Source organism: Dendropsophus ebraccatus, chromosome 12, assembly GCF_027789765.1.
Source record: "Dendropsophus ebraccatus isolate aDenEbr1 chromosome 12, aDenEbr1.pat, whole genome shotgun sequence".
NCBI lineage: Eukaryota > Metazoa > Chordata > Amphibia > Anura > Hylidae > Dendropsophus > Dendropsophus ebraccatus.
In genome coordinates this window covers 92,951,055-92,976,109 of record NC_091465.1, presented here as the reverse complement: position 1 = coordinate 92,976,109, position 25,055 = coordinate 92,951,055, and the positions used below count along the sequence as shown (strand labels likewise).

Sequence of the window (25,055 nt, the reverse complement as noted above, 5' to 3'; positions counted from 1 at the left end):
ATAACTCAGGTGCTTGTAGTTAAGGTAGAGATCAGGTGCATGTGGCAAGAAGGTTCTTTGCAGTAGAGAGAAGAGAGGAGTTGCCAGAGGGGCCCTGCCCAAGGTAAAGTGTACTTTGCACGAACAGTAGAGATGTGTAGAAGAGAATAGAGAATACAAGTACTCACGGGTGACTTCTAGTCTTTACCAAGCCGCTATTCCCCCTAGTTGCGAGATACCCGTCCTCAGTGGGTAGTATAAGCCCCAGGCATTGTTATCTGGGTTGAGCAGACTCCCGAGCCTTCCCAGTTGTCCTGTGCTGTGCAGTGGAATACGTAGACTTTTCCTAGTACCTTTGTTCCACTGGGGTCAGTTCCTATGACTCTGAAGGTAAACGCCCTGCATGGTTTAGAGAGGTTCATGGCGTGGGCAAGGCGATCCCTGTTTGGTTTCTTTCCCCTTGTAGAAGGCTTAGCACTACATAGTGGTTCTAGTGCTTCATAGTGGTTCAAAGGAAGAACTGACTTATCTAGTTGTGTCCCTGTTAGAGGACCTGGCCAAAGCCAGGCCCTGGCTTGGCTTCTGCAGAGACTCGTTCTTTTGCTCTCTCCATCACTGAAACTAGACTGACTAACCCCTCCCACCAGGAACTAAGTCCTAACTAAGTCCTAACTTCAGGGATCTATCCAACCCTGCCTGTGATTTGTGGGGCTGTGTGTGTGGAGAGAGAGAGATTAAAGGAGATAGGCTAGAGAAAGGAGGGAAAGCATCTGCACCTGTGAGTGGTCAGAAAGGCAACATGTGACACGTAACAGTTAACCCCTTGAAGACTTCAGCCATGCATAGAATAAGTTACACAGAAACACAGTAGTGACACCAAGTGGGAAAAACGTTGGTTACAGCAGATACATCCATTTGTGTGATCCTGAGAGAGTTACAAGTTATCTTACTCGGGTGCAACAGGACTTGGGGGCCCATACTGGGTCACTACAATGCTAGGTCAAGATACACTAGTTAACTAGGCTCCATTGCAGGTAAGGAACTGGGGGAAGAGCTGGATACTGGAGTCCCAACCCCAGGCCAGATACAGACTCATGAGATGGACACTGCAGAAGAGACGGTTTCCTCCTTTAAATACCTGTCCAATCTAGACCCTCAGCTACTTCGATGAAAGGCAAAACCTGTGTGACCCGAGGGGCTCCAGATGTGGGCATCCTCCAGGTGAGCTTCCCTGACCATGCTAATCAGTGCCATGCTATCATAAGCCAGCTTGTCTTTGGCGCCCCTCCTGTCCTGAGATCTCGTGATAGTGTTGAAGTCTCCACCAAAGACCGCCTGCCGACTCGTAAAAAGAAAGGGCTTAATCCTCATGAAGAGGCTTTTACGGTCCCACTTAGTTTGTGGGGCATAGATGTTAATGAGCCGGAGCTCTTGCCCCTTCATGAGGACATCCAAGATCAGGCATTTCCCCATTTCCAAATCGATAACCCGTCTGCCTCCTCACTCCCTTAGCTTGCTCTTTACAGCTCTTTAAACTGGTGGTCATGTCCATACCTTGATCTTCATGCCCAGACCCAGGGGCTACTGGCCCCCCAAAGAATCTGCTTCAGCAGGGGGAGGCTTTACACCTTGTGGAGGCTTCACGGCCTTCTATCTTCCTTATCCTGTGAGGAAAGGCAGGAGATATCCTCAAGGGACAGATTAGAGAGGGGGGCTGGTCGAGGTGGTTTTGGACATTGGGTCTGTATCGAGGGTAGAGTGTAAAGTTGCCTTTGGCTCCTTCCCATTTTCTCTTTCACAGCCTTTTCTCTTTTTGCCACTTCCTTCTACCTCATGCTGGGAAGAACTAGATGGCTTGGTGCCTGGATCTTGCTTTGGGTGAAGTCTCCTGATCACCTCCAGAGCCTCAGTCTGTTAGTCATAGTCAGTGCCAGTAGCTTCTGCCCGGGTGTTTGGAGGGACCAGACCATTATGCTCTCAGAAGACCCCTAAACTGTGTTTTTGTACCCAGAAGGGCAGTTTGACCTCCCTTCCCTGGAGTGTTCTCTGACTTCTCTGCAATGCCTCAGGAAGTGCCGCTGCAAGTGCCCAGGTAGGCCTAAGGATGAGGATCTCCTCCTAATAGCAGCTGGGGGACAGCCGGACCCGTCCCTGCCTCATTGATGTAGTATCCCCAACATTAAGGGTTGACTGCCATTCCCTTCACCACTCCCATGGTGCACACAACCACCACTACCCCTATCCGCCACCACCACTCTCTTTATTCTCACAGCTGGGCGCCATGACCCACACAACTCCTCACCCTCCAGGATCCGCAGGGACACAGCCACCCAAACTCCCTGAACAGCGTCAGCCTGCCATTGCTCAGCCAACCCTCCTGCTTTACCCTAACCCTCCTGCTACAGATACCAGTGGAAATGGCTCCCACCATCACCTTAACATCTAACGCTCCTCCTTGGTGGCCACATTCTACATCAAAAACTGGGACTGGCAGGTTAGAGGAATCAGCAGACTGACCCTGCCATGTCTAACCCTGCCATCCCTTCTCTGCCTGCCCTCACCCTGCCATCCCTGACCCTGCCCACCCTAACCCTTCCAGCCCCTGCCATCCCTGACCCTGCCTGCCCTGACGCTGCCATCCCTGACCCTGCCCGCCCTGACGCTGCCATCCCTGACCCTGCCCGCCCTAACCCTGCCATCCCTGACACTGCCATCCCTGACACTGCCATCCCTGACCCTGCTCGCCATGACACTGCCATCCCCGACCCTGTCTGCCCTGACCCTGCCCGCCCTGACCCTGCCTGCCATCCATGACCCTGCCGGGTGACAGCAGAGTTGGTTCTCTCCCAGCTTTCCCAGAATCTGATATAAGTAAGAAGTGGGTGAGTTGTAGAAGCTGAGGCGGTGGCGGTGTACTGTGTGTTACGGGGGATTTGGGGGATTTCTCCCTCCACAATCTGCCATTGTTGGTGCATTAGTGTGAGCGCAGCATGTGACTGGCGTGTGAGGGGAGATAAGAGCCAGAGACGGCTGCAGATACAGCCAAATAGGGGAAAGCAGCCGGACAGAAGACAGCAGAGACAGGCAGGGGGGCAGAGGGGGGCAGCAGGCGGAGTCACAGGGGGAGGGGGCACTCAGCAAAGTGTAAACACACTCACTTGTGTCTCACAGCGAAGAAAGAGTGGACGCCGGACTTACTGAACGCAGCACCTACAGACGGCAGCCCACAGACACCCACTCAGCACCCACAGACACCCACTCAGCACCCACAGACACCCACACAGAGCACCCACAGACACAGCACCCACAGACACCCACTCAGCACCCACAGACACCCACTCAGCACCCACAGACACCCACACAGAGCACCCACAGACACAGCACCCACAAAAACCCACTCACAGCACCCACAGACACCCACACACAGCCCCCACAGACACCCACTCACAGCACCCACAGACACAGCCCCCACAGGCACAGCACCCACAGACATCCACTCACAGACACAGCACCCAGACATCAACTCACGGCACCCACAGACACCCACGCACAGCACCCACAGCCGGGCACCCTGCTTTTACACTGTCTGGTAAGAATCCAATTTACATTCATTTCTATTGTTCGGTTCAAACTTTTGGTTTGTTTGCTTTGAACTTTATGACAATGTTTGTGTGTGTGGGGGTGCCTGTGGTCCTGCGGGGGGGGGGGGGGGGGGGAATGGTCTGTCGTCCTGTGTGTGTGTGGGGGGGGGGTCTGTTGTACTGTGTGTGTGGGGGGAGGGGGTCTGTTGTCCAGTATGTGTGTGTGGGGGTGTCTGTGGTCAAGTGCGTGTGTGGGTCCGTGGTCCTATATGTGTGTGTGGGGGGGAGGGGGTCTGTGGTCCTGTATGTGTCGGAGAGGGGGGTTTGTGGTCCTGTGCCTGTGTGTGTGTGTGTGTGGGGGGGGGGGATCCTGTGGTCCTGCGGGGGTCTGTGGTCCTGTGTGTGTGTGTGGGGGGGGGGGGTCTGTGGTCCTGTGTGTGTGGGGGGGGGTCTGTAGTCCTGTGTGTGTGTGGGGGAAGTCTGTGGTCCTGTGGGGGGGGGGGGGGGTGAAGGGGGTCTGTGGTCCTGTGTGTATTTCTGTGCTCCTGTGTGTGTCTGTGGTCCTGTGTGTGGGGGGGGGGGAGGGGAGGGGGTCTGTGGTCCTGTGTGTGCGTGGGGTGTCTGTGGTCCTGTGTGTCTGTGGTCCTGTGGGGGTCTGTGGTCCTTTGTGCGTGTGTGGTGGTCCTGTGTGTGTGTGGGGGGAGGGGTCCTGTGGTCCTGCGGGGGTCTGTGGTCCTGTGGGGGGGGGGGTCTGTGGACCTGTGGGGGGCGGGGCTGTGGTCCTTTCGGTGTGTGTAGGGTGTCTGTGGTCCTGTGTGTGGGGGGTGGGCCTGGGATCTTGTGTGTGTGTGAAGGGGGGTCTGTGGTTTTGTGTGTGTATGAGAGAGGGGGGGGGTCTATGGTCCTGTGTGTGTGTGTGGGGGGGGGGGTCTGTGGTCCTGTGTGTGTGTGAGAGAAGGGGGGCCAATGGTCCTGTGTGTGAGAGAAGGGGGGCCAATGGTCCTGTGTGTGTGTGTGGGGGGGGGTCTATGGTCCTGTGTGTGAGAGGGGGGGGTCTATGGTCCTGTGTGTGTGGGGGGGGGGGTCTGTGGTCCTGTGTGTGTGTGAGAGAGAGAGGGGGGGGTGTCTATGGTCCTGTGTGTGTGAGAGAGAGGGGGGGGGTCTATGGTCCTGTGTGCGTGTGAGAGAGGGGGGGGGTCTATGGTCCTGTGTGTGTGTGAGAGAGGGGGGGGGGTCTATGGTCCTGTGCGTGTGTGGGGGGGGGTCTGTGGTCCTGTGTGTGTGTGTGTGGGGGGGGTCTGTGGTCCTGTGTGTGTGTGTGTGTGTGTGGGGGGGGTGTCTGTGGTCCTGTGTGTGTGTGTGTGTGTGTGGGGGGGGTCTGTGGTCCTGTGTGTGTGTGAGAGAGGGGGGGGGGTCTATGGTCCTGTGTGTGTGTGGAGGGGGGGTCTGTGGTCCTGTGTGTGTGTGTGTGTGTGTGTGAGAGAGAGGGGGGGTCTATGGTCCTGTGTGTGTGTGGCGGGGTCTGTGGTCCTGTGTGTGTGTGTGTGGGGGGGGGGGTCTGTGGTCCTGTGTGTGTGTGGGGGGGGGTCTGTGGTCCTTTGTGTGTGTGGGGGGGAGGGAGTCTGTGGTCCTGTGTGTGTGTGGGGGGGGTGTCTGTGGTCCTGTGTGTGTGTGGGGGCGTCTGTGGTCCTGTGTGTGTGTGGGGGGCGTCTGTGGTCCTGTGTGTGTGTGTGTGTGTCGGGGAGGGGGTCTGTGGTCTTGTGTGTGGGTCCGTGGTCCTGTGGTGGGGGGGGTAGTCTGTGGTCCTGTGGGGGAAGGGGGGGGGTCTGTGGTCCTGTATGTGTCGGAGAGGGGGGTCTGTGGTCCTGTGTGTGTGGGGGTCTGTGGTCCTGTGGGGGGGCTGTGGTCCTGTGTGTGTGTCGGGGGGTCTGTGGTCCTCTGTGTGTGTGTGTGTGTCGGGGAGGGGTCTGCGGTCCTGTGGGGGGGTCTTTGGTCCTGTGTGTGTGGGTGTGTGTGTCTGTGGTCCTGTGTATGTGTGTGTGTGGGGTGTCTGTGGACCTTTGGGGGGGTGGGAGGGTCTGTGGTCCTTTGTGTGGGGGGAGGGGGGGTCTCTGGTCCTTTGTGTGTGGGGGGGGGTCTGTGGTCCTGTGGGGGGGGTCTGTGGTCCTGTGTGTGGGGGGGTCTGTGGTCCTGTGTGTGGGGGGGAGGGAGGTCTGTGGTCCTGTGGGTGTCTGTGGTCCTGTTGGGGGGGTCTGTTGTCCTGTGTGTGTGTGTGGGGGGGGGGTCTGTTGTCCTGTGTGTTGGGGGGAGGGGGGGTCTGTGGTCCTGTGTGTGTGTGGGGAGGGGGTGTCTATGGTCCCGTGTGTGTGGGGGTCTTTGGTTCTTTGTGTGTGTGTGTGTCGGGGGGTCTGTGGTCCTCTGTGTGTGTGTGTCGGGGAGGGGTCTGCGGTCCTGTGGGGGGGTCTTTGGTCCTGTGTGTGTGTGTGTGGGGTGTCTGTGGACCTTTGGGGGGGTGGGAGGGTCTGTGGTCCTTTGTGTGGGGGGAGGGGGGTCTCTGGTCCTTTGTGTGTGTGTGTGGGGGGGTCTGTGGTCCTGTGGGGGGGGTCTGTGGTCCTGTGTGTGTGTGGGGGGGTCTGTGGTCCTGTGTGTGGGGGGGAGGGAGGTCTGTGGTCCTGTGGGTGTCTGTGGTCCTGTTGGGGGGGTCTGTGGTCCTGTGTGTGGGGGGGAGGGAGGTCTGTGGTCCTGTGGGTGTCTGTGGTCCTTTTGGGGGGGGGGGTCTGTGGTCCTGTGTGTGTGTGTGTGGGGGGGGGGGGGGTCTGTTGTCCTGTGTGTTAGGGGAGGGGGGGTCTGTGGTCCTGTGTGTGTGTGTGGGGAGGGGGTGTCTATGGTCCCGTGTGTGTGGGGGTCTTTGGCTCTTTGTGTGTGTGTGGGGGGGGGGCCTGGTGTCCTGTGTGTGTGTGTGGGGGGGGGTACTGTGGTCCTGCGGGGGTCTGTAGTCGTGTGTGTGTGTGGGGGGGGGTCTGTGGTCCTGTGTGTGTGTGTGGGGGGGTCTGTGGTCCTGTGTGTGTGTGGGGGGCTGTGGTCCTGTGTGTGTGGGGGGGGAGGGGGTCTGTGGTCCTGTGTGCGGGGGTCTGTGGTCCTGTGTGTGTGTGTGTGGGGGGGTCCTGTGGGGGGGTTATGGTCCTGTGTGTGTGTGGGGGTGAAGGAGGTCTGTGGTCGTGTGTGTGTGTGTTGGGGGGTGTCTGTGGTCCTGTGTGTGTGTGTTGGGGGGTGTCTGTGGTCCTGTGTGGGGGGGTCTGTGGTCCTGTGTGTGTGGGGGCGGGGTGTCCTGTGGTCCTGCGGGGGTCTGTGGTCCTGTGTGTGTTTGTGTGTATGTAGAGGATCTGTGGTCCTGTGTGTGTGTGTGGGGGGTTGTCTGGGATCTTGTGTGTGTGTGGCAGGGGTCTGTGGTCCTATGTGAGGGGGGGGAGTCTGTGGTCCTGTGTGTGTGTGTGGGGGGGGGTCTGTGGTCCTGGGTGTGTGTGTGGGGGGGTCTGTGGTCCTGTGGGGGCGGAAGGAAGAGGGGGGGTCTGTGGTCAAGTGTGTGCGGGGGGGGGGAGGGGTTCTTTGGTCCTGTGTGGGGGGGGGGGGGAAGAAGGGGGTCTGTGGTCCTGTGTGTGTTTGTGCGTGGTGGGGGTGGGTCTGTGGTCCTGTGTGTGTGGGGGGTTCTTTGGTCCTGTGTGTGTTGGGGGGGAGGAAGGGGGTTTGTGGTCATGTGTGTGTTTGTGCGGGGGGGGGGGGTTCTCTGTAGTTGTGGGGGGGTCTGTGGTCCTGTATGTGTGTGTGTGGGTCTGTAGTCCTCTGTGTGTGTGTGGGGGGGGTGTCTGTGGTCCTGTGTGTGTGTGTGTGGGGGGGGGGGGGGGTACTGTGGTGGTGGAGGGGGTCTGTGGTCCTGTATGTGTGTGTGTTAAGGTTAAATTTATATGTTGACATCTCTCTATGGAGAGAAGCCGAAAACCCAGGTAAAGGATGGTTTTTAAATTATATCTAGAGTTGGAATCCTGCAGTATTACCAGCTCGTTACTTATACGTCATGGACACAGATAAGACAATGTATCATGATTATAAGCCTGGAGAAAATGGCCCAAGTTTTATTATGGTAATCACATTTTATAGACAGATAAAATATAGGGTGGTAACAAATGCTAATAAGACATAGATGAGGCGGTGCTAGTGATTTAGATATTCAGTCATGCGCAATGGCATCTATATTAGTATTCATTATTATTATTCAAAAAGGTTAGAACAATACATTCTCTGCAATGATACTTTCACATTATTCCCACTGTAACAGACAGGCAACTTTCCTCTGAGAACGGCCTTGGACGCTGATAAACATGTCTCTGAGGGAAATAGTTCTTGAGACAAAACATTCTTTCTAGTGTCATATCAGAAGTTTTCCAAGGTAAGAAATGGTCCAACTATAAGTTAACCCTATCAGGGACTCTCTAATGTGCTGGAGCTTCTGAGCAAGAGGCCTATATATATATGTGTATTCATATAGGTACGGTGCAGGTAGGTAAAATCGTATCGCTGGCCTTATCATTCCCCCATTTGACATCCGTGGAGCATGGATATGGTTCATCACTGGTGGTTGGGTCGTAGCTGGAGGTTTTAAGGACTCTACCCTCAGTCGCAGGTTGATCAAGGGACCACAGGTGAAAACATCCTCCAAGTACTAGTACAGCATCCAACCTCCAGAAATGTCCAGGCGGCACAGATTCAAGAGAACCGATAAGAGAAAGAAAGCATAGTAACGTTAGTCTCTTATATGAGGGTGAAGCTTCTTCCTGTTTGTTGAGGTTTTATACGAGAGAAAATACACATGAACACTTTTACTGAAAAACAGATCAGTATTATGCATAAGACCACTTGGAAGAGACCTGAAGGACTCCTATTAGTTTATGGGCATCACCATAGGATAGACAAAAATAGTACCATACGTTTTATTGAAAGTTATAGATGGCGGAACAAACTTACAGCAGATGTGGTAGTAAGATCTGCAATAACCGAAAGAAAATACTAAACAATGGGCGAGTCTGTACAGTATACATCAATATACAGCTTAGTTACAACAAAACAAATAAAAGCTTATTATCAATACCCAAACTAATATATGTATATGACAAATACCTCTCCGGATTTTATCAAAATAACCAAACCTTATTGTCTCATCACTCCTGTCCCTAAGATTTGTCCCTAATCTTGACTACAGATGTAGCCCCCTTCTCTAGGTCCCTTTACCGTAGGACTGCTTTAAAGGTAAGACAATCCTCCGTCCCGAACCTAACTAGTCTCCTGTCACTCCTACGTCTCCCTGTGACACTGAGTGATCAGACGATAAGTTCTTCACTGTATATAACAGATGTGACTCTATCACAAGGACTCTACCACTTCGGTATCATGTGGGTATTGGAAAGTCACAAAAACTAACTTTAAAAAGTTTCTGAAAATAAAAGTTTAGATGTGAACAAATCTTATCTCATGGCAAAAGCAAAAATAAAAAGTTGATTGACACATAAACCAAAAACAGCATAACAGGTGAATGCAATAAAATCTCCACAATGTGACCTACTATGTAACCTCTAGATTCACTTATAATAACCAATTAGTGAATTCACAATCTTCAGTACCGGATTCTTGGCCTCAGTTATATCGCTTCTTTTAAGGCCACTAATATCACCTCAGACATTGGCTTTGTCGTCTCCCATAGCTTTGGCTGACCTGTAAAGAAGACACCAGTACAGACAAGGACATACCTGTATAGGCCACCTGTGGCAGGTGGATGACGTCCACTTACATTCCCTGAAACAGGCAGGAAGATGACAGACTATGCAGACAGGCACTTTACGGTGTTACTTACAGTAGGTTATGACAGGTGTAGATAATACAGCCGTACACAACCCTCTCTGCTATATTTGTTGTCCCCTGGGCCGCCCAATGTGAGGATACTACACCACATTACACATGGCTTCCTTCTGCTGGTTTTGTCAGATAACTTACAGTGGGATACAAGGCAGGCGGCAAACACAGTTACTTACTGTCTGACTGCCATCTTTACCCAGTACCTCTTCTCCATCCGCTGGTCTCACAGCTTGTTGCTGATTGTCTCTGGAAAAGACTTAAAAACAAACAGATCCACATCTCCTCCTCCACCTGTACACTATGTACGGTTACCTCAGGAAGAGACTGGAAACATCTCCCCATTCCCTTGTACGCTTTGTACACTGTTACCTTGGGAAGAGCACAGAAACCACCGCATCACCAGCTTCATCCATCATCCATCACCCTTTAGGCATCAGGGTTTGTCAGCGTGAACGTTGCGTCAGCCGCTCTATGGCAGCTTTTTGGTAAGCCCAGGGACCAAACAAATCTCTAATTTGCCAATTAACCCATAATGGTGGGCTTCATATAGACATCTGCACAGTTACCTTCAACCATCCTACATGTCTCAGTGATTGTCCTCACCTCCAGCTTATAGCAGGAGCGGTTTCTGCAGTGGAACGTCACTCTGCATGGCGGTCACCATATATCCTTGCGTCTTGTGTCATCCATCTTTGAAAAGTCTGAGATAATCTACAATGAAAACTTTTAAACTTTCATTAATATTTGGGCTTTCAATTACATTTTCATCTTTCACAATTTAAAATATCAAACACAATAAGTAACAAAAACATCCTTATTCAAAAATAAAAAATTTGTACGGTGTTTAAAAAAATTTAAAACATCAAAATTGGCTACTCCATCAAAATGGGCTGCTCCCATTTCCATTCACCTCTATCCCCTCCCCCATTTGAATCTACATCAATAGGCAACAGAGATGCTGGATTCAATGCACTTAGCACAAGATATATATATATTGGGGGGGCATAAGGCGTGCAGACTGGAGCCATGGACATGGGTTTGGTTTTTACTAGGGATAAAAGTACATATATATTCATGAGCTAAGTTTGCTATAATCATCACAAAACTGTTAACCCTAAAATAAAAACATTAAAAAAATAATTAAACATTGTACACTCGTCCCATATTAACCTTCTTTTGATAAAAAAAATTAAATAAATCCACTGAAATGAATATTCCTTCAATACGCTGCTCTTATCAGTAAGCAGAACGCTCTGAGCTTCACTTCTAACCTTGAGCAGTGAGCAGTAAAATCATAGATACAAGAGTTAAAACTTCTTGGAAGTTTTTATTTTATTTTTTTTCTAACATCCTTGAAGTTACAGAAGATATCAGCGCTGTGCTCTTATGCACCAGACTGTAACCTTGGACAGTGGCACACATACTTATAACTTAGTAGGAAAAAAAAAAACAATTTGCATAGAACTTATTAGGATAGTTGTGTACACATATATACACATATATATATATATATATAAACACTTGTTAAATAAAGTTACATAGAAATATATATATTACAGTAGTAAGTTACTACTCCTTAGAAATATATATATTTTACTGTAGTAAACTACTTCTTCTTTGAAATATCATACATTGGGGACACACACTTAAAGAAAATCTGCTTACAATATATATTGGGATACATATATATACCTACAACATACTTTTTAAATAAATGTGTAAGTTACAGTAATAAGTTACTACAGGCTCCTTATACCATTGGGTTCTTAATAAGTGCACAAAATTCTGCGTTTGATCTTTACCAATTATCACTTTTCTCTTGACATTCCTAATAAAACGTACTTTTTCTCTCTGACTCCTACTGACACTTCCGTATAACAATCTTATACACTAACAGGTCTACTAGACCCAGCTCCTTCAAACAGTCTCATTGCTTTTCCCTCCAACAAACCTTTGTCTAACTTTCTTCACCATCAGGTAATAATATTCATTAATAAATGTGCAAAACAGTTGTTAGACTCTATCGGAGAGTCCTGTGCCCGCCCCCTCAGTGACACTAAGCAGTATGGGCGGAGGACAGAAATGCCAGGAGTTAAAATGGCCACCGGACTAGATAACCGGATATAAGGGTGTTGGCTTAGGGCATGGTTTTGAGACGTCACAATTATAATGGAGACGTGGATGATATGGGGAGTGGTTGGCTTTCAGTCGCCATCTTTGAGGGCTGATTACAGAAAAGTGGTGTACACAAATAAGCAAATGTTCCACGGTCGGGACAACAGAAAATGATCAACATTTTTTTAACACGTAACATACTTCTAAAGGGGAACACCAGCTTAGTAAGACTGGCTGAAATACAGTATAATGTAGGAGCGTACATTACATTACACTAACAGCTCTGATTCTCTTTTTTTTTTTCTAATGCTGCTTGCATGTGATCTGCAGCCCTCAGAGCTGGTTGATGGCCTTGTACAAAACACAACAAATAACACACATTATGTACTTTGTATGCTGCTTCACTACGCAGCATTAATTAACCTCTTCAGCTCTCTCAGTACTGTATCTAGCAATGAGCTGGACTGTCCTTGTCTGAGTACGTGGCTTTGTACTTAGACACTTACATGGCACTGTACACTATTTGAGGTTAGGCTGCCCACCTCCACAAAGGCATTGGTCTTACTATCAGGTCAGGGGCACTTTAAATCAAAGTAACTACTTCAACAGCCGACCAAGGGGAAGATTCCTGCAGAACAAAGGGTCTATACGCCACCATTGGACGTAGGTTGGCTTTTCGCAGGATCTGGGGTTTGTATACAGATATAAATTGGGTACAATGATGTAACATAATGATGTGGCTTAGGTCTGCCACACACACTACAATATTCTGTCTTATCTAGATATTGTTGGTCACCGGCACATGACATGTCCACCCAGCTGGACCTGTGCTTCCCACCCATTATCCTGAATGTTTTCCTTCTGTCTGACCCTCTGGCTCTCATCTATCTACTCCACACCCTCCCCTCTTAGAACTCTAATCCTTGATTCCCCCTTAGGGATAGTACTTCGATTAACCCCCAAGGTTCCTGGAAATTCCAAGGACCCATTTGCCCTGCATGTTACATATAGGTCTGGTTACCTACCCACAAGGCAAAAATAAGTGTGCACAGGAGTGTAAGGGGTTTCCCAGGTGTTGGTCAGAGAGCCAGAGGTTGGTGGGGCTAAGGCATGTATCTGCCTTCATATCAAGCCTCCTAAAGATCTGTTCTAGATCTTGCACTGCATCTTTACATGCCCATCGCTATCTTCCTTAGCTTCACATCAGCTTCACATAAACTTCTTGTGGAGACTGGGGATCCCTTTTTTTAGAGAATAACTGTCTCATCCTTGCTCAGCTAATCCCTAGGTAGCGTATTGGGGAACGAAACCTAAACCTTAGGTTTTAACAAGCACAGCCGCTATAGGCCCAGCCGTCACAGTGACACACTATGGCGACGCACTACAGCAACCTTGCTATAGGCCCAGCCGTCACAGTGACACACTATGGCGACGCACTACAGCAACCTACTGTCCCTCGTTGCTAATTCCTCCTAGGGGGCAAGGGGGTAAGTCACAGATCTTCTGACCTGCTCTCTACCACAGTACAAGCACAAATAATGGGATCAATACAAGTATTGTTCCCGCTGCTCGAGACAGATATCACTTATCAGGAACCCGTTCACTCCAAAAGTTATGTGCCTGCTGTCTGTGACCTCGCAGCTGTTCTCGATGCCATGCTGTATTACAAGGGTTAAGCATTAATCACAGCCTCCCCGTAAGGACGCAGAAGTGAATAAGTTCGGCAATCCCTTTCCTTAATTCAGCATAAATACAGCAACAGCTTATCTCAATCACACAACAGTTTGCGACGGCAATGCAGCACTTTAACCTTGTCCTATCCTGGGTTACAGAGTTCTTTGTCTAACAATTAGACTCAGCTTTACAAACATATAGAGAACACAGGTGTGACGGGAATCTGATTAGATCCGTTCCCCTGAGGCGCAGATAGTACGTAAGAAAGGGAAAGTCTTTCTTACCTGGCCAGTTATATCTGCGCGTCCGATGACGGATAAATCACCACATCCCGTCAGTCTGCGTTCTAGTTTGCAAGCGGCTGAGTCCCTGCCAAGGGCGCCAAATGTTAAGGTTAAATTTATATGTTGACATCTCTCTATGGAGAGAAGCCGAAAACCCAGGTAAAGGATGGTTTTTTAATTATATCTAGAGTTGGAATCCTGCAGTATTACCAGCTCGTCACTTATACGTCATGGACACAGATAAGACAATGTATCATGATTATAAGCCTGGAGAAATGGCCCAAGTTTTATTATGGTCATCACATTTTATAGACAGATAAAATATAGGGTGGTAACAAATGCTAATAAGACATAGATGAGGCGGTGCTAGTGATTTAGATATTCAGTCATGTGCAATGGCATCTATATTAGTATTCATTATTATTATTCAAAAAGGTTAGAACAATACATTCTCTGCAATGATACTTTCACATTATTCCCACTGTAACAGACAGTCAGCTTTCCTCTGAGAACGGCCTTGGACGCTGATAAACATGTCTCTGAGGGAAATAGTTCTTGAGACAAAACATTCTTTCTAGTGTCATATCAGAAGTTTTCCAAGGTAAGAAATGGTCCAACTATAAGTTAACCCTATCAGGGACTCTCTAATGTGCTGGAGCTTCTGAGCAAGAGGCCTATATATATATGTGTATTCATATAGGTACGGTGCAGGTAGGTAAAATCGTATCGCTGGCCTTATCAGTGTGTGTGTGTGGGGGTCTGTGGTCCTGTGTGTGTGTGTGTGGGGGGGGTTGTCTGTGGTCCTGTGTGTGTGTGTGTGAGTGGGGGGGGGGGGGTCCTGTAGTCCTCTGTGTGTGTGTGTGGGGGGGGGGTACTGTGGTCCTGTGTGTGTGTGTGGGGGGGGTGTCTGTGGTCCTGTGTGTGTGTGTGTGTGTGGGGGGGGGGGTCCTGTAGTCCTCTGTGTGTGTGTGTGTGTGTGTGTGTGGGGTGTCTGTGGTCCTGTGTGTGTGTGTGGGGGGGGGGGGTCCTGTAGTCCTCTGTGTGTGTGTGTGTGTGTGTGTGTGGGGTGTCTGTGGTCCTGTGTGTGTGTGTGTGGGGGGGGGGGTCCTGTAGTCCTCTGTGTGTGTGTGTGTGTGTGTGTGTGGGGTGTCTGTGGTCCTGTGTGTGTGTGTGGGGGGGGGTCCTGTAGTCCTCTGTGTGTGTGTGTGGGGGGGGTGTCTGTGGTCCTGTGTGTGTGTGTGGGGGGGTACTGTGGTGGTGGTGGGGTTTGTGGTCCTGTGTGTGGGGGGGGGCTGTAGTCCTCTGTGTGTGTGGGGGGGTGTCTGTGGTCCTGTGTGTGTGTGTGGGGGGGTCTGTAGTCCTCATATATATATATATATATATATATATATATATATATATATATGAGAGAGAGCAGGGAGGTGTACACTATATACTATATATACAAGGAGGAGAGAGGTGTACACTATATACTATACAGGGAGGATAATATTATACATGATATAGTGTAACAACTTACTGTTGTTTTACTGACACCCTATATACTGTATTTACACTATATATATACACACACACATATACAGGGAGGTATACACTATACAGGGAGGAGAGTGGTGTGGGCGGCTCCCAGGTCCTAGTGCCTGTGCTGTATAGTGTATGGTGACACCTCTCCCTGTCAGCCGCTGCTGCCCAGGGACATCTCCAGTGCCAGCACTACACCCTGCTGTAACTGTCCCGGCTCATTCTTTCCATCTGTGCTGGAGGGTGGGGGAGGGGTGCAGGACTCCACACCACTGTGTTATACAGATGCAGCAGAGCTCAGTTTGTCGCCATACTATTTCTTTGCTAAAACAGGTTTATGTGCAGTGCTATATACCACAGTGTGATATGAGAGTATATAGTCCCAAGGAGGGTGACCGTGACTTTCAGTGACAAATAAGGAAGAGAGAGGAGGTGAAATAGAGGATGATGGGGGTAGTAGGGGCAGACATGACTAGGACCTCTCTCTCGCTGGGTGTATAGCAGCTCAGGAGAGAGGGGATTGCTGAGCAGCTCCAGACCTGCCGGACTGCTGGAACTTGTGGGCCCTGTCGGCCCTGACTGACTGACTCCCCGCCGGCCCCGACTGACTGACCGACTCCCCGTCGGCCCTGACTCTTGGATATGCTGCTCTCTGTAGACATCTCAGCTTGGTTCTGGGTTATTCTGCCAGGGCTCCAGCAGATTTCCTTACACAGTGGAGAGCGCCCCCTACCGCCTCCACCCTGTAACTAATCCTCAACTAAACTCACCCAGATAAGAGGCTATCCCACAATCCAGTTCACCCTCTATCACAGAGAGTTATGTATCCTTAAAGGGAAACCTTGACCAAACCACAAGCTGGCCGCACCTGACAAGTTCTGTCCTGGAACTGAAAGAGACTGTTCAGTAATTGTTCTGCAACTTCCCCTGAACGGTCTGTGAGTCTCGCACCATCACTGTAAGAGGCTGAGGAGAGTGGGGTGAGTGCGGACCTGAGGAGAGTGGGGAGAGTGGGAACCTGAAAAGAGTGGGGAGAGTGGGAACCTGAAAAGAGTGGGGCAAGTGGGGACCTTAGGAGAGTGGGGCAAGTGGGGACCAGAGGAGAGTGGGGCGAGTGGGGACCTTAGGAGAGTGGGGCAAGTGGGGACCAGAGGAGAGTGGGGCGAGTGGGAACCAGAGGAGAGTGGGGACCAGAGGAGAGTGGGGCGAGTGGGGACCTGAGGAGAGTGGGGACCAGAGGAGAGTGGGGCGAGTGGGAACCAGAGGAGAGTGGGGCGAGTGGGAACCAGAGGAGAGTGGGGCGAGTGGGGACCTGAGGAGAGTGGGGACCAGAGGAGAGTGGGGCGAGTGGGGACCCGAGGAGAGTGGGGGACCTGAGGAGAGTGTGGACCAGAGGACAGTGGGGTGAGTGGGGCAAGTGCGGACCTGAGTAGAGTGGGGACCTGAGGAGAGTGGGGGACCTGGGGAGAGTGGGGGACCTGAGGAGAGTGGGGGACCTGAGGAGAGTGGGGGACCAGAGAAGAGTGGGGGTGAGTGGGGACCAGAGGAGAGTGGGGCGAGTGGGGACCTGAGAAGAGTGGGGACCAGAGGAGAGTGGGGTGAGTGGGACCCAGAGGAGAGTGGGGCGAGTGGGGACCTGAGGAGAGTGGGGGACCTGAGGAGAGTGTGGACCAGAGGACAGTGGGGTGAGTGGGGCAAGTGCGGACCTGGGGAGAGTGGGGGACCTGGGGAGAGTGGGGGACCTGGGGAGAGTGGGGGACCTGAGGAGAGTGGGGGACCAGAGAAGAGTGGGGGTGAGTGGGGACCAGAGGAGAGTGGGGCGAGTGGGGACCAGAGGAGAGTGGGGCGAGTGGGACCTGAGGAGAGTGGGACGAGTGGGGACCTGAGGAGAGTGGGGGACCTGAGGAGAGTGGGGGCGAGTGGGGACCAGAGGAGAGTGGGGCGAGTGGGGACCAGAGGAGAGTGGGGCGAGTGGGACCTGAGGAGAGTGGGACGAGTGGGGACCTGAGGAGAGTGGGGACCTGAGGAGAGCTATCCACCACTCAGGCCGCATCGCAACACCTATAGCCCCTGCATATACCAGCTATCCCCCGCTATCAGAGGACATCCCATAATATATCCCCCGATATCAGAGAACATCCCTTCCTGCTGTGCGGCCCCTCATCCCATTCTCCTGGGGGCCCGTCCTGCTGTGCGGCCCCTCATCCCATTCTCCTGGGGGCCCGTCCTGCTGTGCGGCCCCTCATCCCATTCTCCTGGGGGCCCGTCCTGCTGTGCGGCCCCTCATCCCATTCTCCTGGGGGCCCGTCCTGCTGTGCGGACTCTCATCCCATTCTCCTGGGGGCCCGTCCTGCTGTGCGGACTCTCATCCCATTCTCCTGGGGGCCCGTCCTGCTGTGCGGCCCCTCATCCCATTCTCCTGGGGGCCCGTCCTGCTGTGCGGACTCTCATCCCATTCTCCTGGGGGCCCGTCCTGCTGTGCGGACCCTCATCCCTGCCTCCTGGGGGCCCGTCCTGCTGTGCGGACTCTCATCCCATTCTGCTGGGGGCCCGTCCTGCTGTGCGGACCCTCATCCCATTCTGCTGGGGGCCCGTCCTGCTGTGCGGACCCTCATCCCTGCCTCCTGGGGGCCCGTCCTGCTTTGCGGCCCCCCATCCCACTTCTATTCCTATTACAGGATAAGTGCTGTAACTTTAAAGATATAATGAGAGAGTAAGAGACCTTGGCGGCTGCAGCACTAGTGGATCCTGCCTGGCTGTGCACATCAGGGCCAAGTACAAGGCTGTGCAAATACCATATCTCCCACAATGCAATACAGCCGAGTTTGTGGTGAACTATGCAACTCATGACCCTACAGGGGGCACCGGCAAGACCAGGGGCCCTGGCACTGCCACAACTAAAGGCCCTATTCGACCAACAGATCTGACGACAGATTATCTGCCAAAGATTTGAAGCCAAAACCAGGAACAGACTATAAACAGAGAACAGGTCCTAAAGGAAAGACTGGATTTCTCCTCTTTTCAAATCCACTCCTGGCTTTGGCTTCAAATCTTTGGCAGATAATCTGTCGTCAGATCTGTTGGTCGAATAGGGCCTTAATGGTCAGCAGGAGAGGAGGGGGAAGAGGGAAGGAGGAGGGAAGGAAGAGGGAAGGAAGGAAGAGGGAGGGAAGGAAGAGGAATGGAGAAGGAAGAGGGAAGGAAGGAAGAGGGAGGGAAGGAAGAGGAATGGAGAAGGAAGAGGGAAGGAGGAGAGAAGAAGGAAGTTAGAGGGAAGGAAGGAAGAGGGAGGGAAGGGGGAAGGAGGAGGGAAGGAAGAGGAATGGAGAAGGAGAGAAGGAAAAGGGAAGGAGGAAGGAAGGAAGAGGAATGGAGAAGGAAGAGGGAAGGAGGAGGGAAGGAAGAGGGAGGGAAGGGGGAAGGAGGAGGGAAGGAAGAGGAATGGAGAAGGAGAGAAGGAAGAGGGAAGGAGGAGGGAAGGAAGAGGAATGGAGAAGGAAGAGGGAAGGAGGAGATGCCAAACTCATAATAGATGCCTACCATGACCAGCCACTTTGGGACCACAAAACAGAAGCCATGATCTGAAGAAGGTTTTATTGGGTCAGAATGAGAGAAGATATGGAGAACTGGTGCCAGAACTGCCTCGCTTGCAACCTTACCAAGGTTGGGAAAGCGTATGCCCATGCACCTTTGCATCCGATTTGCACCTCCAGGACAAACAAACTTGTGGCTCTAGACCACATGAAACTGGTCCCAACCAGATCCTGGTACAGATGGTGGACAACTATAGCAAGGGGACTGTGAGAGACCTGATGTTCTATCATCATTATGTCAAACACTACAGCTGTCCAGAGGTGGTTCTCTCTGACCAAAGTCTTTCAGAGAGAACCACCCCTGGACGGTCAGAGAGAACCACCCCTGGACGGTCAGAGAGAACCACCCCTGGACGGTCAGAGACAACCACCCCTGGACGGTCAGAGAGAACCACCCCTGGACGGTCAGAGACAACCACCCCTGGACGGTCAGAGAGAACCACCCCTGGACGGTCCGAGAGAACCACCCCTGGACGGTCCGAGACAACCACCACTGGACGGTCCGAGACAACCACCCCTGGACGGTCCGAGAGAACCACCCCTGGACGGTCCGAGAGAACCACCCCTGGACGGTCCGAGAGAACCACCCCTGGACGGTCCGAGACAACCACCCCTGGACGGTCAGAGAGAACCACCCCTGGACGGTCAGAGACAACCACCCCTGGACGGTCCGAGAGAACCACCCCTGGACGGTCCGAGAGAACCACCCCTGGACGGTCCGAGCGAACCACCCCTGGAAGGTCCGAGAGAACCACCCCTGGACGGTCCGAGAGAACCACCCCTGGACGGTCCGAGAGAACCACCCCTGGACGGTCCGAGAGAACCACCCCTGGACGGTCCGAGAGAACCACCCCTGGACGGTCCGAGAGAACCACCCCTGGACGGTCCGAGAGAACCACCCCTGGACGGTCCGAGAGAACCACCCCTGGACGGTCCGAGAGAACCACCCCTGGACGGTCCGAGAGAACCACCCCTGGACGGTCCGAGAGAACCACCCCTGGACGGTCCGAGAGAACCACCCCTGGACGGTCCGAGAGAACCACCCCTGGACGGTCCGAGACAACCACCCCTGGACGGTCAGAGACAACCACCTCTGGAGAGCCTTCAACTCACAACTTTTCCAAGAACTATGCCAGTTCCACAAGTGCAGGAAACTTAGAACCACAGCGTACCATCCGCAAGGTAATGGTCTGTGTGAAAAGATGAACCAAGTGGTCATCAACATGCTGAGAACCACTGCCGTCTTTAATCAAGGTGAATGGCCTGAACTCCTTGGAGAGCTTGTTGAGATCTACTGTATAACACCATTCACTGCTCCACTGGCTACTCACCATTCTATTTGTTGTTCGGACGAGAAGGCCATTTGCCTAGGGACCAGGCCCTGATTTACTTAACCCCTTGCCTCGAACCAACTGAGCACAAGAAAATCAAAGGAGAATCCAAAAGGCGAGATTGTGGGAATCAAATTAAAGGAAGCTCACAGGCGTCAAGAGGAAGAGTACAAGAGTAGTGACAAATAACCATCGCTCAGGGAAACTGGACCCCCTGTGTGAGGAAGAGCCCTAAGTGATTACGGCTATCCCCCTGCTGGTGTGTACCAGATTCAGAAACAGGACCGAGCCCTAGTGAATGGACACCATAGCCGGCTGAAGTTGTGCTGCTGCGAAGAGTTGCCTCAACAGGTGACGGTATCGGTGTATCCTCAGGAAGCCCCAGAACCTGTTCAGCTTCCCACCATAGGAGATGTCCTCCTCAATACGGAACCTATCGCATTCCCATATGCTTCTACTTCTGTCCCTGCGCAAGAGGTTCCCTACAGTCCACCAAGAAGCCCAGATCACTGCAACCTTCTCAACGTTCCGGCTGATCTCTACCCCTTTTATGCTGACACTCTTGAAGAAGAAGTGCCATTCAGAAGATCTGAGTGATGTACCAAAGGACGGCCACCTGCCCCTTACAGAGATCGAGATTTTTTAACTTAATTTAAGCTTTCCCTTCATCTTTGAAAAGAAAAACCTGTGCTCTGTTTAGTTAGGACGTTATAAGCCACGGACTAATGGACTCTCCTCCTTGTACATATGTTTAGTTAGGACGTTATAAGCCACGGACTAATGGACTCTCCTCCTTGTACATATGTTTAATTAGGACGTTATAAGCCACGGACTAGTGGACTCTCCTCCGTGTACATATGTTTAGTTAGGACGTTATAAGCCACGGACTAATGGACTCTTCTCCTTGTACATGTGTTTGCCATAGTTCCAGTTCCAAAAGTTTTGCACAATGGATGATTTAAGTATTGCCTCCTGCACTTGAAACTTTTTCACTGTATGCAGGGGCAGGCTGGGCCGAGGGGCAGGGGGGAGGAGGGCCCCTACATTCTGCTGGGACATACAGGAGGAGGCCCCTACATTGTCGGGACATACAGGAGGAGGAAGACACTACATTCTGACAGGACGTACAGGAGGAGGAGGGCCCCTACATTCTGATGGGACATACAGGAGGAGGAGGGCCCCTACATTCTGACAGGATGTACAGGAGGAGGAGGGCCCTACATTCTGACAGGACATACAGGAGGAGGAGGGCCCCTACATTCTGACAGGATGTACAGGAGGAGGAGGGCCCTACATTCTGACAGGACATACAGGAGGAGGAGGGCCCCTACATTCTGACGGGACATACAGGAGAAGGAGGGCCCTACATTCTGACAGGACATACAGGAGGAGGAGGGCCCCTACATTCTGACAGGATGTACAGGAGGAGGAGGGCCCTACATTCTGACAGGACATACAGGAGGAGGAGGGCCCCTACATTCTGACGGGACATACAGGAGAAGGAGGGCCCCTACATTCTGACAGGACGTACAGGAGGAGGAGGGCCCTACATTCTGACAGGACGTACAGGTGGAGGAGGGCCCCTACATTCTGACGGGACATACAGGAGAAGGAGGGCCCTACATTCTGACAGGACGTACAGGTGGAGGAGGGCCCTACATTCTGACAGGACGTACAGGTGGAGGAGGGCCCTACATTCTGACAGGACGTACAGGAGGAGGAGGGCCCTACATTCTGACAGGACGTACAGGTGGAGGAGGGCCCTACATTCTGACAGGACGTACAGGTGGAGGAGGGCCCTACATTCTGACAGGACGTACAGGAGGAGGAGGGCCCCTACATTCTGACGGGACATACAGGAGGAGGAGGGCCCCTACATTCTGATGGGACATACAGGAGGAGGAGGGCCCTACATTCTGACAGGACATACAGGAGGAGGGCCCCTACATTCTGCCGGGACGTACAGGAGGAGGAGGGCCCCTACATTCTGCCGGGACGTACAGGAGGAGGAGGGCCCCTACATTCTGCCGGGACATACAGGAGGAGGAGGGCCTCTACATTCTGACAGGACATACAGGAGGAGGAGGGCCCCTACATTCTGACAGGACATACAGGAGGAGGAGGGCCCCTACTTTCTGACAAAACATACAGGAGGAGGAGGGCCCCTACTTTCTGACAGGACATACAGGAGGAGGAGGGCCCCTACATTCTGATGGGACATACAGGAGGAGGAGGGCCCTACATTCTGATGGGACATACAGGAGGAGGCGGGCCTCTACTTTCAAGCGGGACATACAGGAGGAGGAGGGCCCCTACATTCTGATGGGACATACAGGAGGAGGGCCCCTACATTCTGACAGGACATACAGGAGGAGGGCCCCTACATTCTGACAGGACATACAGGAGGAGGGCCCCTACATTCTGACAGGACATACAGGAGCAGGAGGGCCCCTACATTCTGACAGGACATACAGGAGAAGGAGGGCCCCTACATTCTGACAGGACATACAGGAGAAGGAGGGCCCCTACATTCTGACAGGACATACAGGAGAAGGAGGGCCCCTACATTCTGACGGGACATACAGGAGGAGGGCCCCTACATTCTGACGGGACATACAGGAGGAGGAGGGCCTCTACATTCTGATGGGACATACAGGAGGAGGAGGGCCCCTAGATTCTGATGGAACATACAGGAGGAGGGCCCCTACATTCTGACGGGACATACAGGAGGAGGAGGGCCCCTACATTCTGATGGGACATACAGGAGGAGGAGGGCCCCTACATTCTGATGGAACATACAGGAGGAGGGCCCCTACATTCTGACGGGACATACAGGAGGAGGAGGGCCCCTACATTCTGATGGGACATACAGGTGGAGGAGGGCCCCTACATTCTGATGGGACATACAGGAGAAGGAGGGCCCCTACATTCTGACAGGACCTCCTTGACAATGATACAGGGGCAGACTTCCTGTGGGCTGCACAGTTTGTTATGGGACCAGCATACTATACAGGAGGATGTGTGGCCGCCAGCACAGTCTGCACAGCACACGCAGGCTGTATGTAACCTGCCAGGACGGAGGTTCCGTCTGTAATCCTCAGTGTGCACATACCCATAGGGAGATGGAGAGATGCTGGAGGGGGTCAGGCAGGTCGGCACCTCAGCTGTGCATCCAGGTTACACCCAGGCAGGCAGTCCCTAAAACCTAATCATCACCCCCATCATGCTCTGGTAGCCTCCAGCTGTAAGACCAGGATAGGAGTTGTAGTTATACCTGTCATACCAGGATAGGAGTTGTTGTGTTGTAGTTCCGGCTGTGAGGTCAGGGTGGGAGATGTAGTTCCGGCTATGAGGTAAGGGTGGGAGTTGTAGTTGCAGCTGTGAGATCAGCATAGGAGTTGTAGTTTTGCTTCAGCTGGGGGCCCACAGATTGGGGAGCACTACCATAAGTCAGTCATTTAGTAGAGGATAGTCCTCCTGACACTATAATTGTCCTATAACACACAGCCATTCTCTACCTAATCAGATAGTGCTCAATGTCACATGACCGGCGATCAGCTCACTAGCTACAAAATTGTCAGCTTATTGTGCACTTTAAACCTGTCAAAAATCCACCATTGGCCGCACATTTTAGCACATTCATGGGGGCAGAGGGGGGGGGGGGCTTAACTTTTATAAGAAGACACTATTATATGGGGGAACAGAGAGGGTCTATCCTCTATATATGATGGTGTGGGGGAGGGGGGCTTATCTACTTTATGAGGGTACAGATGGGGGAGGGCTTGCTGTTATATCAGGGCATAGATGGAGCCTGGGTCTAAGTCATACATGGGGCATAAAATGGTCAATGTTACAGTGTGGAGCAATACAGATGGGGGTAGATAGAGGTGAGGGTGGTGCTGTGTGGCATCTACCTTCCCCCCACTGATGTAGGGAGGGTAATAATAGGTAAGGGCCAGAGTGGCCGCTATCTGGCTACTCATGGGCCTGTGCTGTGTGCTTGCCCCCCGGGCTAAAATTTGCCAGCCATCCCCTGATTGTATGCCTTTTATATGTCTTGTTATTTATATGTATGTCCCATGTCCCAAATAACCCATGCTGTGCTCACCTTTTTTCGTGACTTTCCCCTAGGTGCTACGCCGTGGATGGCATATTTCAAGCGGGGGAGTGTGTAGTGTCCCAGCAAAAGTGTGCCACTAAGTTTCTTATACACCTGGGTAAAGTGACTTACTCAGGTTTTCTCAAAGGGGATGGAGAAGTGTATTATGTGTTTTTCCCCAATATGTGTCGCTGCTGTATGTATTTTACTGAGCACAGCTAAAGGAAGCATTGGGTTCACAGTTTTATGTCACATGTTATGTTTCTCTCCTATCACAGGTCTTTTCCCCTTACTTTTCTGCCTATCACCTCTCCTCTCTCTTGCACACACACAGCCCCACCAATTCCTCACGAGCTAAGGTAACCCTTAGGAGTGGAGAGAGAGACAGAGCTTTTTTCCTGCTATTAACTACCACTAGCATGCAGTGCTAGATCCTCAAAAAGGGAGGACATCCTCTAAAAAACACCTTGTCCACACCAGAGATAACTTCTACAACACACAGGGCAGCAGTGTCTGCGTTAGGTACTGACACCCGTAGGACAAAGCTGCATATAACGCCTATGTATCCTACTGCAACACACGGTTATTCTGGGAAGTCTTGGAAAGTCTGCTGAACCCAGTGCAGGGACCTGGGACCCCCTACTACCCTAGAAGGATGGGTATCCTGACACTATAGGGCAAAAGTCGGTCAGATCAAAGTTAACTATACCTGAGTACCAGTATCTCCTTCTCTTCTTTTCTTCTACGCTATCCTGGCAGAGTACACTGCTACATTAGACAAGGCCCTCAAGACGTTCCTTTGCTCTACCCTGTTACAACTCTTACTACTACTGCCTGCCTGCACTTGCACCTACCACAAGTGTGTTTATTCCGTATTGCACTGAAGTTTCTGCAAGTAAATGCAGTTATCCTGTTGAAGCTCTTGGACTCCGGTCTATCATTCTGCACCTGCACCTACACACTAGTTCACACTT

The 25,055-nt window shown here is 52.0% G+C and overlaps 1 protein-coding gene across 1 annotated transcript in view; it reads left to right on the top strand.

The window, feature by feature from the left end:
* Positions 1–3,483: 3,483 nt before the first annotated feature.
* The window catches only part of LOC138769192 (phospholemman-like), a 61,742-nt gene continuing 40,170 nt past the window's right edge, over positions 3,484–25,055 (top strand). Inside the window, exon 1 of the mRNA XM_069947485.1 lies at positions 3,484–3,568. The gene's annotated coding sequence lies outside the window, so the exon portion shown is untranslated. The remainder of the gene's footprint in view (positions 3,569–25,055) is intronic.